We start from the raw sequence: 15,755 nt of genomic DNA, 5'->3' as shown, positions 1-15,755 counted from the left end.
GTGGTTGTTGATCTTCGTAAGAGTTAAAGTAGGTCAAGGAAACACATACAGAAACACAAATAAACACAAACACAGCACTCACAAATACACAAGGGATCAGGCTGTCTCTTTGAAAGAAATGTCAAGTATAGGTAAAGGAGATATGTACTGAGAAGGTAAATTGGGCTTATTGCTAGCAGCAATAAGAGAGCAACTATATAAGCAAGCCCTCTTTCCAGGAGCAGCTGAAAGATTTCTTTGAGCATGATTGGACATGGCACATGGCAAAGCAAACAACATTGCAATTAGGTATGTTTTCCACAAAATAAAAACAGTTCCCCAAGGTTCTGTGTGTGTGTATGTGTGCACACACATGTGTGTTTCTATACCCTGAATTCAGACTTATTCACAGTAATATCCACTTTGTGGCACCTCCTTTTTTCATCGATAATTGAGGACTAAAGGATACAGACACTGCTGAGACAAGTGAGCTGAGGAACTTCAGAAGACCTGAACAAATGAAGAAAAATAATCATTACCTTGCTTGTTTTTTATGAAATGATTTCATTTGGGTGTGAGTTTTTTTCTTTCAAAGACATAGGACTCAAATTGTAGTCAATTAATGATTTAAAGATTCAAAACGACATTTTTGTATTCATGGCCAACTGTATAAAGTCTGGGATGTTGAACTATATATTGAACAAACATTTTCTTTTTGCTGTGAGAAATAAACTTCCTTGCAATTTTACTTCTGTCCTCAATATCCTCTTGATGAATAAAGGGTTGAAGATATCATACAGGTCAATATCATCAACAAAAACACCTTCTATGAAAAAAAGAACAGGCTAAGTATTGTCAACACGAAGATGTATAGTATAGAATTGATATTGTTTGGCTGTGTTCCCACCCAAATCTCATCTTGAACTGTAGCTCCCATAATTCCCACATGTTGTGGGAAGAGCCCAGTGAGAGATAATTGAATCATGGGTCCTTTCCCCCATACTGTTCTTGTCACAGTGAATAAGTCTCATGATAACTTACGGTTTTATGAGAGGAAACCCTTTTCTCTTGGTTCTTATTCTCTCTTGCCTGCTGCCATGTAAGACATGCCTTTCACCTTCCACCATGATTGTGAGGCCTCCCTAGCCACATGGAACTGTGAGTTTATTAAACCTCTTTTTCTTTATGAATTATCCAATCTCAGGTAAGTCTTTATCAGTAATGTGAAAACAGACTAATCAAACAATATAAAATGTGAGACTTAAAATCCATTTAATTATAAAATGTATTTAACTATACATTATTTTATTAACTATACATTTTAAAATACATGTTTACAATTGTTATAGATATGCAAATTTGTAAACATTTTGCCATATCTATTGAGCTGAAGTTGGGATAAGTAACCTCCACACTAGCCTCAGAAAATCTCTTTCCTCTATGAAAATCTCTTTCATATTAAGGCAGTATTTAGTGCTTGTTTGTCCCAGGCATTGTTCTGGGAATGGTTGGGAGATATAACAGGAAAATATATTAGCATGGAAGTATGCACTTGTATTTTTGCATATTTTAAAGCCATAAGTTAAAACAATAAGCCCAACAGAAAGATTATCATAAAAGTTGGACAGGAATCTTTGGGTAGCAACAAAAGTTTTCCCAGTGAATTTGAAAACTAGTCTCCAGCCAATTAGAGACTCCATATACACTGACTTAGGAAGAACAAAAATAAATCATATTTTAATAAGGCTGCTATTTCTGAAGGCACTCTGTTCACTCTCAAAAAAATGCAACAAACTTTCTTGAAGAAGTCTAGTACCAATGAACAATTCCGAGGTTGTATATATTTTTATGGATAAACAATATCTGGAGTCAGATTGACTGAATTTATATTTGATTTCAGACTTTTTAGCTGTGTGACCTAAAGCAATTTATTCAAGCTCTTTGACCTTCAGTTGGTACTTTATTTGTACAAATGGGGACAATAATGGAGTTATTTTGAGCATTAAATGAGTTAAAACATGTAAAGTATAGTCCTTGGAACAGTTGTAAATGTTCAATGAATGTTAATAATAAAAAGGGATTCCTAGAGGACTCAAGGGTGGCTGGCAAGATAGCCAAATAGGAACAGCTCTGGTCTGCAGCTCCCAGCGAGATCAATGCAGAAGGTGGGTGATTTATGCATTTCCATCTGAGGTACCGGGTTTTATCTCATTGGGACTGGTTAGAAAGTGGGTGCAGCCCACGGAGGGTGAGCCAAAGCAGGGTGGGGCATTGCCTCACCTGGGAAGCACAAAGGGTTGGGGAACTCCCTCTTCTAGCCATGGAAAGCTGTGAGGGACTGTGCTGTGAGGAACAGTGCATCCCAGCCCAGATATTACACTTTTCCCATGGTCTTCACAACTCACAGACCAGAAGATTCCCTCAGGTGCCTATACCACCAGGGCTCTGGATATCAAACACAAAACTGGGTGGCCTTTTGGGCAGACACCGAGCTAGCTGCAGGAGTTTTTTTTATTTTTATTTTTTTTCATACCCCCAGTGGCACCTGGAATGCCAGCAAGACAGAACCATTCCCTACCCTGGAAAGGGGGCTGAATCCAGGGAGCCAAATGGTCTAGCTCAGCAGATCCTATCACTATGGAGCCCAGCAAGCTAAGATCCACTGACTTGAAATTCTGGCTGCCAGCACAGCAGTCTGAAGTTGACCTGGGGTGCTCGAGCTTGGTGGGGGAGGGGTATCTGCCATTCCTGAGGCTTGAGTAGACATTTTTCCCCCTCACAGTGTAAACAAAACCACCAGAAAGTTTGAACTGGGCAGAGCCCACCGCAGTTTTGCAAAGCCACTGTAGCCAGACTGCCTCTCTAGATTCCTCCTCTCTGGGCAGGGCAGCTCTGAAAGAAAGGCAGCAGCCCCAGTCAGGGGCATACAGATAAAACTCCCAGCTGGGTACAATGGCTCACACCTGTAATCCCAGGACTTTGAGAGGCCGAGGCAGGTGGATCACCTGAGATCAGGAGTTCGAGACCAAACTGGCTAACATGGTGAAACCTCATATCTACTAAAAATACAAAAATTAGCTTGGCATGGTGGCAGTTGCCTGTAATCCCAGCTACTCAGGAGGCTGAGGCAGGGGAATCTCTTGAACCCAGTAGGCAGAGGTTCAGTGAGCTGAGATCATGCCATTGCACTCCAGCCTGGGCAACAAGAGTGAAACTCTGTCTCAAAACCAACAACAACAACAACAACAACAACAACAAACTCCCATTTTCCTGGGACAGAGCACCTGGGGAAAAGGGTGGCTGTGGGCACAGCTTCAGCTGACTTAGACATTCCTGCCTGCTGGCTCTGAAAAGAACAGTGGATCTCCCAGCACAGCACTTGAGCTCTGCTAAGAAACAGACTGCCTCCTCAAGTGGGTTCCTGGCCCCCATGCCTCCTGACTAGGAGACACCTCCCAGGAGTGGTCAACAGACACCTCATACAGGAGAGCTCTGGTTGGCATCTGTCAGGTGTCCCTCTGGGACGAAGCTTTCAGAGGAAAAAACAGGCAGTAATCTTTGCTGTTCTGCAGCCTCCACTGGTGACACCCTTGCAAACAGGGTCTGGAGTGGACCTCCAGCAAACTCCAGCAGACCGGCAGCAGAGGGGCCTGACTGTTAGAAAGAAAACTAACAAACAAAAAGGAATAGCATCAACATCAACAAAAAGGATGTCCACATAAAAACCTCATCCTAAGGTCACCAACATCAATAACCAAAGGTAGATAAATCCACAAAGATGAAGAAAAACCAGTGCAAAAAGGGTGAAAAGTATAAAAACCAGAATACCTCTTCTCCAAAGGATCACAACTCCTTGCCTGCAAGGAAACAAAACTGGATGGAGAATGAGTTTAACAAACTGACAAAAGTAGGCTTCAGAGGTGGGTAATAACAAACTCCTCCAAGCTAAAGTAGCATGTTCTAACCCAATGCAAGGAAGGTAAGAACCTTGAAAAAAGGTTAGAGGATTTGCTAACAAGAATAACCAGTTTAGGGAAGAATATAAATGACCTGATGCAGCTGAAAAACACAGCACGAGAACTTTGTGAAGAATATACAAGCATCAATAGCCATATCCATCAAGCAGAATAAAGGATACCAGAGATTGAAGATCAGCTTAGTGAAATAAAGCATGAAGACAAGATTAAACAAAAAAGAATGAAAAGGAATGAACAAAGCCTCCAAGAAATATGGGACTATGTGAAAAGACAAAACCTACATTTGATTGGTGTACCTTAAAGTGACGGGGAGAATGGAACCAAGTTGGAAAACACTCTGCAGTATATTGTCCAGGCGAACTTCCCCAACCTAGCAAGACAGGCCAACATTCAAATTCAGGAAATACAAAGAACACCACAAAGATACTCCTCGAGAAGAGCAACCCCAAGACACATAATTATCAGATTCACCAACGTTGAAATGAAGAAAAAAATATTAAGGGCAGCCAGTGAGAAAGGTCACGTTACCCAAAATGGGAAGCCCGTTAGACTAACAGTGGATCTCTATGCAGAAAATCTACAAGCCAGAAGTGAGTGCGGGTCAATATTCAAATTTATTTATTCTTAAATAAAAGAATTTTCAACCCAGAATTTTATATTCAGCCAAACTAAGCTCCAAAAGCGAAGTAGAGATAAATTTTTTTACAGACAAGCAAGTGCTGAGAGATTTTGTTATCACCAGTCCTGCCTTACAAGAGCTCCTGAAGGAAGCACTAAACATGGAAAGGCAAAACTGGCACCAACCACTGCAAAAACATGCCAAAATGTAAAGACCATCAACACTATGAAGAAACTGCATCAACTAATTGCAAAATAACCAAGCTAGCATCATAACGACAGGATCAAATTCACACATAACAATATTAACCTTAAATGTAAACAGGCTAAATGCCCCAATTACAAGCAAATTGGATAAAGACTCAAGACCCATCAGTGTGCTGTATTAAGGAGATCCATCTCACGTGCACAGACACACATAGGCTTTTTTTAGGAATATTTACCAAGCAAATGGAACGCAAAAAAAAAAAAAAAAAGAAAAGAAAAGCAGGAATTGCAATCCTAGTCTCTGATAAAACAGACTTTAAACCAACAAAGATTTAAAAAGACAAAGAAGGGCATTACACAATGGTAAAGGGATCAATGCAACAAGAAGAGCTACCTATCCTAAATATATATGCACCCAATATAGGAGCACTCAGATTCATAAAGCAAGTTCTTAAAGAACTATAAAGAGACTTAGACTCCCACACAATAATAGTGGGAGACTTTAACACCCCACTCTCAATATTACACAGATGAGTGAGGCAAAAAATTAACAAGGATATTCAGGACTTGAACTCAGCTCTGGACCAAGCAGACCTAATAGACATCTACAGAACTCTCCACCCGAAATCAACAGAATATACATTCTTCTCAGCACCACAACGCACTTATTCTAAAATAGACCACATAATTGAAAGTAAAACACTCCTCAGCAAATGCAAAAGAACGGAAATGATAATAAACAGTCTCTCAGACCACAGTGTAATTAAATTAGAACTCAAGATTTAAAAACTCACTCAAAGCTGCACAACTCCATGGAAACTGAACAACCTGCTACTGAATGACTACAGGGTAAATAATAAAATTAAGGCAGAAATAAATAAGTTCTTTAAAACCAATGAGAACAAAGACAAAAGGTACCAGAATCTCTGAGACACAGCTAAAGCAGTGTTTAGAGGGAAATAGCACTAAATGCCCATAGGAGAAAGCTGAAAAAAATCTAAAATCGACACCCTAACATCACAATTCAAAGAACTAGAGAAGCAAGAAAAGAAATTCAAAAGCTAGCAGAAGACAAGAAATAACTAAGATCAGAGAAGAACTGAAGAAGATAGAGACACAAAAAGCACTTTAAAAAATCAATGAACCCAGAAGTTGGTTTTTTGAAAACATTAACAAAATAGATAGACCACTAGCCAGACTACTGAATAAGAAAAGAGAGAAGAATCAAATAGACACAATAAAAAATGATAAAGAGGATATCACCACAGTTCCCACAGAAATACAAACTACCATCAGAGATTACTTGATGAAATGTATCTCAAAATAGTAAAAGCTATTTATGACAAACACACAGCCAATATCATACTCAATGGGCAAAAACTGGAAGCATTCCCTTTGAAAACCGGCAAAAGAAAAAGATGCCCTCTCTCACCAATCCTATTCAACATAGTATTGGAAGTTCTGGCCGGGGCAATCAGGCAAGAGAAAGAAATAAAGGGTATTCAAATAGGAAGAGAGGAAGTCAAACTGTCTCTGTTTTCAGATGACATGATTGTATATTTTGAAAACCACATCGTCTCAGCCCAAAACCTCGTTAAGCTGATAAGCAACTTCAGCAAATTCTCAGGATACAAAATCAAAGTGCAAAAATTGCAAGCATTCCTATATACCAATAATAGACAGAAAGCCAAATCATGAGTGAACTGCCATTCACAATTGCTACAAAGAGAATAAAATACCTAGGAATACAACTTACACGGGATGTGAAGGACCTCTTCAAGGAGAATTACAAACCACTGCTCAAGGAAATAAGACAGGACACAAACAAATAAAAAATGTTCCATGCTCATGGATAGAAAGAATCAATATTGTGAAAATGGCTATACTGTGCAAAGTAATTTATGGATTCAATGCTATCCCCATCAAGCTACCATTGACTTTCTTCACAGAATTATAAAGAAACTACTTTAAATTTCATATGAAACCAAATATTCAAGACAATCCTAAGCAAAAAGAACAAAGTTGGAGACATCATGCTACCTGATTCAAACTATACTACAAGGGTACAGTAACCAAAACAGCATGATACTGGTACCAAAACAGATATACAGACCTGTATATAGAACAGAACAGAGGCCTCAGAAATAACACCACACATCTACAACCATCTGATCTTTGACAAACCTTACAAAACAAGCAATGAGAAAAGGATTCCCTATTTAATAAATGGTGTTGGGAAAACTGGCTAGCCATATGCAGAAAACTGAAACAGGGCCCCTTCCATACACCTTATACAAAAATTAAACTCAAAGTGGATTAAAGACTTAAATGTAAGACCTAAAACCATAAAAACCCTAGAAGGAAACGTAGACAATACCATTCAGGACAAAGGCATGGGCAAATACTTCATGACTAAAACATGAAAGCAATGGCAACAAGAGCCCAAATTGGCAAATGGGACCTAATTAAACTAAAGAGCTTCTGCACAGCAAAAGAAACTATCGTCAGAGTGTACAGGCCACCTACAGAATGGGAAAAATGTTTGCAATCTATCCATCTGACAAAATCTATCCATCCAAAATCTACAAGGACCTTAAACAAATTAACCAGACAAAAACTAACAATCACATCAAAAAGTAGGTGAATGATATGAATAGACACTTCTCAAAAGAGGACATATATGTGGCCAACAAAAATATGAAAAAAAGCTCATCATCACTGGTCATTAGAGAAATGCAAATCAAAACCTCAATGAAATACCGTCTCATGACAGAATGGCTTTCATTAAAAAGTCAGGAAACATCAGATGCTGGACAAGTTGTGGAGAAATAGGAATGCTTTTACACTGTTGGTGGAAGTGTAAATTAGTTCAGCCATTGTGGAAGACAGTGTGGCGATTCCTCAAGGATCTAGAAACAGAAATACCATTTGACCCAGCAATCCCATTACTGGATATATACCCAAAAGATTATAAATCATTCTACTATAAAGACACAGGCACATGTATGTTTATTGCAGCACTATTCACAATAGCAAAACTTGGAACCAACCCAAATGCCCATAAATAATACACTGGATAAAGAAAATGTGGTACATATACACCATGGAATACTATGCCACCATTAAAAAGAATGAGTTCATGTCCTTTGCAGGGACATGGATGAAGCTGGAAACCATCATTCTCAGCAAACTAACACAGGAACAGAAAACCAAACACCGCATGTTCTCACTCATAAATGGGAGTTGAACAATGAGAACACATGAACACACTGAGGGAAACATCACACACCAGGGCTTTTCTGGGATTCGGGGGCTAGAGGAGGGATATCTTTAGGAGCAATACCTAACGTAAATGATGGGTTGATGGGTGCAGCAAACCACCATGACACGTGTATACCTATGTAACAAACATGCATGTTCTTCACATGTATCTCAGAACTTAAAGTATAATAAAAAAAGGAAAAAGAAAGAAATAGAAGACTCAGACGTAAAATGTTATTCATTTCCTTTACATTACTAATAAATACACAATCCTCAAAGATGATAACGACTGTATTTGTATTTAAATGAACTGCAGTGGAAGAAAAAAAGCGTTTCATATTCATAGTTTTCTAGGTATCCTTATCTATTCTAACAAATATCCACTTGCTAATCATTTCTAATTTCCATCACTCAGCTATAGGTCAGAGCAGGTAATATTGGATGAGAAAATAGAAGGGATTCTTTAAGAACATTCTCATTTCTTCTGACTCCCACCTGCAGAGAGTATCTTACATGTTTGTAAAGAGTTTGTTGCTCTAATTTTAAAAGGGAAAGTTGGCTTGAATAAGAATGTCTTGAGGAAGTGGACACATGGAAAAAAAATTTGTTTCAAAATTATGTATTACTATTTGACTATTCAATTTAAAGCTACAAAGAAATAGATGTCAGGTGAAGCTCAGTGAGGATGCTGGGTCGATGACTCTAAATATCTAACTGGGCATGGCAAAGATCAAGAAAGCAGGAGAATGTCAGTGTCACAGGATGCATATGGTATTTACAGAGAATTTAGAAACTCTTAAAGAGGGTTGAGGCATGACAGATTGCTGTCAGAGCATTGAAAAGCAGAGAGAGCCTTAAAAAAAGATAGACTCTTAAAAAGAGCAGTAATATGAATAATAACTTTTATAGGTCATGCTCAATAGTTTTTGAACTACACACCGAAATAGCCTTCTTTCTTTCAGATATGAATTTCTTTGTTAGAACTGGTTAGCGCTATTAGAAAACTTTAGGCTAGAAGAAGAAAGAGCTATGTTAATTGCTCTTGAGTAGGGGAGGGCAAGAAAACGTATTGAATCATTAATTAAAAATAAGTTTAACCTCAGCTGAATTATCATATTAAGTGACATTTTTTGTAAGCCAAATCCTCTATATTTTTGGAAGAAAGCAAGAAGTAGCCCCTCCGTGGTTCAGTGGGAAGATCTTCTCATCAAACTATCATGCTTTTCCAGCTAGAAAATTATGAGGTTATAGAACACAGCAAGATTCTTGATATACAGTAATATTTGGAAAAAATGAAGTTGCCTGCACATTTATTGTGTTTAAAAGAACTCCTGGGCAGTGGTACAAAAAAGCCAGGTGGGTGAGGCTGAATTACTTACTAATCTGTAAGTTTTTTAGGAACTATTACTCCAGGGGCAGAGAATCACCTTTTTAACTCTTTTACCTAAATATATGTAACCCCCTTTCCAAGTTTAACATGGCCTCTCTAAATCTATCCCCATTATTAACTGATATGCTCATCCCTTGAGTCATTCTTTGACATTTACAGCACACAGCATAGTGGAAAGAATATAGGATTTGGATCTCTAAAGGTCTCAGAGGGAACACTGACTCACGTGCTCTGAGAAATTGAGCAATTAACCTCTTGAGGCCTAGTTTCTTCATCTCTAAAATATGAATTGTACTTATCTCATGTAGTTGTTGAGAAGATCAAATAAGATTATGTTTAAAGTACCCAATGCATAATAGTTACTCAAAAATTGAGAGCTGCTAGTTGTAGCATAGGCTTATTCTTTAGCGTTTATACTCTAGGCATGGATTGCAGTACCTGGGGAGAACAAATAGGAACAGGCATGTTTCTGTGGGGTGAGGGAAGGAGCAATGAGAATGGACACATTAGTGAATGACTTGGCAAGGCAGAACTCAGAATGTCAGGACTCCTGAGGGAATTTGGAATTTTGGACTCGGAGTAAAGAAACCCACTCCATTCATTCAATCAACAAATATTTATTAAGCATGTAACTTGGAGTAGGTAAGTGAGGTACTTTGATATAATAGTAACATCGGTGTACTGATGGTCTTAATGAAGTGGAAGGATTTGGGAAATCAGAATTCTAGAGCAAATAAACTAGAATTTGGAGGTAGTGAATCACAGCACGACTTTTTGAAATTAAAACTGTGGAAAAACTATATTTATTAGGAACTAGAGGATCTGTAGTAGGGTCAGCAACTTTTACTTAAAAGGCCAGGTAATAAATCTTTTAGACTTTGTGGGCCAAGAAGGAGAATTGAAAATATAATGTGGGTACTAACATTACCATGTTAAATATGACCAGGTTGCATGCCAGATTTGGCTAGTGGGCTGTACTTTGCCAAACCTTGACATAAAATATGATTACTTGAGTGTATGTCTGTGGTAGGATGGAGGACTAGATGATTGAGATAGGAGACTTCACAGGACTGAGATGCCAAGGTGATAAGGGAAAAAGAATTCATTCTTTTCAGTGGAAATTCAGGAAGACCAGTGGAACCAGTGAGATATTGTCAGAGACAGTTTATTGACAGCAGTGCAAGTTAACTCAACATAGTGATGGTCAAAGAGAATGGGGAATGGAAAATTCATAAGAGAGAGACTTGTAATACCTACTTACACAAAGGAGGCTCTGATACAAAAATTGAAGGGACAAGGGTAGAGGTAGGGGTCATGCAATGGATCTTTTTAGCAGATGACTGTGATTCTGTGTGGAGGCCTAAAGCAAACACTTCCTCACCTGATGTGCTACAATATGTTCTCTTAGATGTGATACGAAGGAGTCCAACTGCATTAAAACAGTAAAGAATTTAGTTGGGTATGGTGCCTCACACCTGTAATCCCAGTACTTCAGAAGGCTGAGGCAGGCAGATTGCTCAAGCCCAGGAGTTTAAAACCAACCTAGGCAACATGGTGAAACCCCATACCTACAAAAATACACCAAAAATAGCCAGGAATTGTGGCATACACCTGTACTCCCAGCTACTCAAGAGGCTGAGGCAGAAGGCTCACATAAGTCCTGGAAGGTCGAGGCTGCAGTGAGCCGTGATTGTGCCACTGCACTACAGGCTGGGTGACAGAGTAAGATCCTGTCTCAGAAGAAGGAAAAAAAAGAAAAGAAAAGAAAGAAAAGAAAAGGAAAGAAAAAATAAAGTATTTGGTGGACTGACTGAAAACTCATAAATATAAATCAGAAGTGTCCCTCCTCTTTAATACTCCTTTGCTAGGTTTTTCTTTATGTAGGACAGAAGAAAATTTATAGTCCAGTGCTATTCTTTCCATTGCCTATCCATATTTGTCATCTGGTGACAAATATGCAGTGGAGATTCATACTGTTTCTGTGTCGTACCTTCCTTAAGGATTTTCTTCTGAATTGTGGTAGTGACACTCTCTTGCTGATTGCAGTAAATGTTCCAAATCCCTAGAATATATAAATAATGCCCATGACTGTTCTTGTGCATGAATTGACATTGCTCCACCATAGTTCTTCTCCAGACCTGTCGTTGAGTAGGATCTGATCCTTGAGCAGGAACTTATAGAAGCTGGCTTAGCCTGTGGCACAGTCTAGAGCAGAGTGCCTCAGATTCCATGTGCAGTACAATATTCCTTTAAATGTGCCCAAGTGTCATCTCTGTTGCCCATCGTAGGCCAAACTATATTAGTCCATTCTTGCACTGCTATAAAGAACTACCTGAGACTGGATAATTTTTTTTTAAAAAAAAGTTCAATTGGCTCACAGTTCTGCAGGCTGTACAGCAAGCATGGCTAGGGAGGCCTTAGGAAACTCACAATCATGTACAAAGGCAAAGGGAAACAGGCATGTCTTACATGGCCAGAGAAGGAGGAAGAGAGATAAGTAGGTGCAGCACATTTTATTATTATTATTATTATACTTTAAGTTTTAGGGTACATGTGCACAACTTGCAGGTTTGTTACATATGTATACATGTGCCATGTTGGTGTGCTGCACCCATTAACTCGTCATTTAAAATTAGGTATATCTCCTAATGCTATCCCTCCCCCCTACCCCCACCCCACAACAGGTCCCAGCGTGTGATGTTCCCCTTTCTGTGTCCATGTGTTCTCATTGTTCAATTCCCACCTATGAGTGAGAACATGCAGTGTTTGGTTTTTTGTCCTTGCGATAGTTTGCTGAGAATGATGGTTTCCAGTTTCATCCATGTCCCTACAAAGGACATGAACTCATCATTTTTTATGGCTGCACAGTATTCCATGGTGTGTATGTGCCACATTTTCTTAATCCAGTCTATCATTGATGGACATTTGGGTTGGTTCCAAGTCTTTGCTATTGTGAATAGTGCTGCAATAAACATACATGTGCATGTGTCTTTATAGCAGCATGATTTATAGTCCTTTGGGTATATACCCAGTAATGGGATGGCTGGGTCAAATGGTATTTCTAGTTCTAGATCCCTGAGGAATCGCCACACTGACTTCCACAATGGTTGAACTAGTTTACAGTCCCACCAACAGTGTAAAAGTGTTCCTATTTCTCCACATCCTCTCCAGCACCTGTTGTTTCCAGACTTTTTAATGATCACCATTCTAACTGGTGTGAGATGGTATCTCATTGTGGTTTTGATTTGCATTTCTCTGATGGCCCATGACGGTGAGCATTTTTTCATATGTTTTTTGGCTGCATAAATGTCTTCTTTTGAGAAGTGTCTGTTCATATCCTTTGCCCACTTTTTGATGGGGTTGTTTGTTTTTTTCTTGTAAATTTGTTTGAGTTCATTGTAGATTCTGGATATTAGACCTTTGTCAGATGAGTAGGTTGCAAAAATTTTCTCCCATTCTGTAGGTTGCCTGTTCACTCTGATGGTAGTTTCTTTTGCTGTGCAGAAGCTCTTTAGTTTAATTAGATCCCATTTGTCAATTTTGGCTTTTGTTGCCATTACTTTTGGTGTTTTGTGGGAAAACTGGCTAGCCATATGTAGAAAGCTGAAACTGGATCCCTTCCTTACACCTTATACAAAAATTAATTCAAGATGAATTAAAGACTTACGTGTTAGACCTAAAACCATAAAAACCCTAGAAGAAAACCTAGGCAATACCATTCAGGACATAGGCATGGCAAGGACTTCATATCTAAAACACCAAAAGCTGCTCTTTTGTAGTTAAGTGTGTTTACTATAGGGCTCTGTGTGGGGGTGGTGGAGAGAGATGACCCACTGACCATATCCATTCCTGGGCCTTGGAGGAGTCCCCCTGATCACTGGAGCCGTTCCTGCATTTCCTTTGTTAGACGTTCTGGGCCATGGGGAATTCCTCAGGCAGAGCCTGCAGCTGACAGACCACATTCCTTCCTGTGCTGGCCCTGCAGAGGGAGGCACTCCCTGCTTCCACACTGGCCCACAAGCCCACACATCTCAGCATTCTCAGTTTTCTGAGTGTGGAGACTCCTCTGCTAAGGCGCTGCCAATCCAGTGAGTCAAGCCAGTGAGAGAACAGGGATCTGTGCCCTCCTGCAGTGTTCAGACAAGGGTGAAGCCACCATGCCGGGAGCCCAAGCTGGTGAGAACTGCCTGGCTAGGCACAGTGGGGGATGGGGAGTAACATGATCTTCCATCTGTGTGTTTCTGGCAGGAACACAGCACTACGCCCACCCACAGGGTTCAGGCATGGGCAGGGCTGCTATGCTAGGAGTCCAAGCTGGGGAGACTTGCCTGGCTAGACACAGCAGGGGGAGGGGGATTCACAAGGGTTGCTGTTCTGGTATTTCCCGGGAAAGCTCAGCATCGTTCCTGTCTTCAGAGTTAAAGAAGATGCAGTGTTGCTGCACTGGAAGCTGAGCATAGCCTTGTCTAGCAAGGAGTAAGGCGAGCTGATTGCTCCCTGGAACTACAACTGTGGTCTCTATTGGAATTTATGGCAGTTGGTGCTGGGCTGCTCAGGGATGCAAGGGCTGTGGGGCTTCCTGTGGTCTTGAGCAGTGCTTCTGCAAAAACTCCAAGCAGCTCTCTGTGTCAGTCTAGAGGCCCAAGGGGGTCAAGGGGTTTCTTCCATTCCCAGGATTGCAAAGGTCCCTATGGGAAGTGTGGACTCTCCAGGTGCTCTTACTATCTCAATCTTTCCATGAGTTAGGGAGCCCCTCCCAGCTCCTTGCTGCTCCTGGGTAGGTGACTACTCAGATTTGCTCTTCTATGTTCTTTGTGGGTCTCCTTTCTTCCTTCATGGCTCCTGACATGGTTTCTTAGATGCTCCACTTGAAGAGTCAGTATTTATGTGCCAGCTTGCTTCTTTTCCATGAGAATGGTGCACACTATCTGCTTCTAGTCAGCCATCTTGACCAAAAATACTTTTTAAAATATATAATAAAGAGCTTCTTATCCAGACACTCAAATACATATAATTTAGAAAATATAAAAGTCAAAAGGATTGTCCTTAATCATTAGTATTCATGAAACTCTAGAGCTGGAGATAGTTATATTTGTTATCTATTTCTGTGTAACAAATTATTCCTAACTCTATCAGTTTAGAAATGTGAAAGGAAATTAAATCTTTGGACCTCAAACTCATTAAGCCAAAGGGAAAAGTCAAGGTGAGAACTGGGGACATGCAAACTGCCTCCCCCTTTTTGGTTCCTAAATGAAATGGCTACAGGATGAAAATCTGTATGCCTGCCCCATATTTGTCCATAAGAGAATACCTAGTGAGCTGCAAGATCTTTACTCTAAGGTGTTTCTATTAAAATTTCACCATGACAATGTAAATTGATAGCTTATCTTTATAGATGCAGTCACCCCCCAGCCCACCAGACGCAAATGAATATCTGATTGTTCTCCTTCCCCATTTTGTCTGTATTCTTATGTAAAAGGAAGATTACTTACATTTTTCCTCTGCCCCATTTATCTATGCCATCTTGTTTTATTAAAAAAAAAACAAAACAAAACAAAAAAAACCCCAGATTCACTTGAGCCAAAGGCATGAATGACTATTTTTCCCTACCCTCTTCTTACACGAAAATTGTGTACTTCTCAATATCCCTCCTTTTCCCTTTTAAATTTGGAGCCCTCAAAATCATCTTCAGAGAGAAGCATAGACCTGTCTCCTAGGCATGCATCTTTAACTGGCAAATAAACCTCCCAAAATGATTGAGACTTATCTCATCATTTTCCTCAATTGACAAAACAGTAATATTTATTATCTCATCATTTCTGTATGTCAGTAATCCAAGTAGGACTTAGCTCAGGGTCTTTAATGAAGCAGAAGTAAAGGTGTTGGCTGGGACTTCAGCCAAGATCAGCTTCCAAGGTCATGGACATGATTGCTACAGGGCTCAATTCCTCATAGGGTATTGAATGGGGGAACCTCAATTTCTCAGAGGCTACCTTTGGTTTTTTTACATGTGGCCTTTTCCTTAAGACAGCTCAAAATAGAGCAAATGGCTTTATCAAAGCAAGCAACTGAGAGGACATGACAATATGAGGAAGAGGGAAGCCACAGGCTTGTATAACCTAATCTCAGAAATGATACCTTTTATTTTTGCTTCACTTTTATTAGCTATAAGCAAGTCACTAGGTCCAGGGTGTGCTCAAGGGCACTGGATTATACAAAGAATTGAACATCAGGAGGCAGGGCTCATTGGGAGCCATTTCAGAAGCTGCCTACCACAGAGGTTAGGAAATATGCTAATATAAACCATTCTTTATAAAAAGAAA

At 39.7% G+C, this 15,755-nt stretch overlaps 1 long non-coding RNA gene across 1 annotated transcript in view; it reads right to left on the bottom strand.

Annotated features, from left to right (window-relative positions):
- Positions 1–448: 448 nt before the first annotated feature.
- Positions 449–15,755, bottom strand: part of LOC129534095 (uncharacterized) — a 110,123-nt gene continuing 94,816 nt past the window's right edge. Inside the window, exon 3 of the long non-coding RNA XR_008680518.1 lies at positions 449–489. This is a non-coding gene — a long non-coding RNA (uncharacterized lncRNA). The remainder of the gene's footprint in view (positions 490–15,755) is intronic.

Source organism: Gorilla gorilla, chromosome 5, assembly GCF_029281585.2.
Source record: "Gorilla gorilla gorilla isolate KB3781 chromosome 5, NHGRI_mGorGor1-v2.1_pri, whole genome shotgun sequence".
Taxonomy (NCBI): domain Eukaryota; kingdom Metazoa; phylum Chordata; class Mammalia; order Primates; family Hominidae; genus Gorilla; species Gorilla gorilla.
Note: the sequence above shows the minus strand (reverse complement) of the source record. Positions and strands in the feature narration are given on the sequence as shown.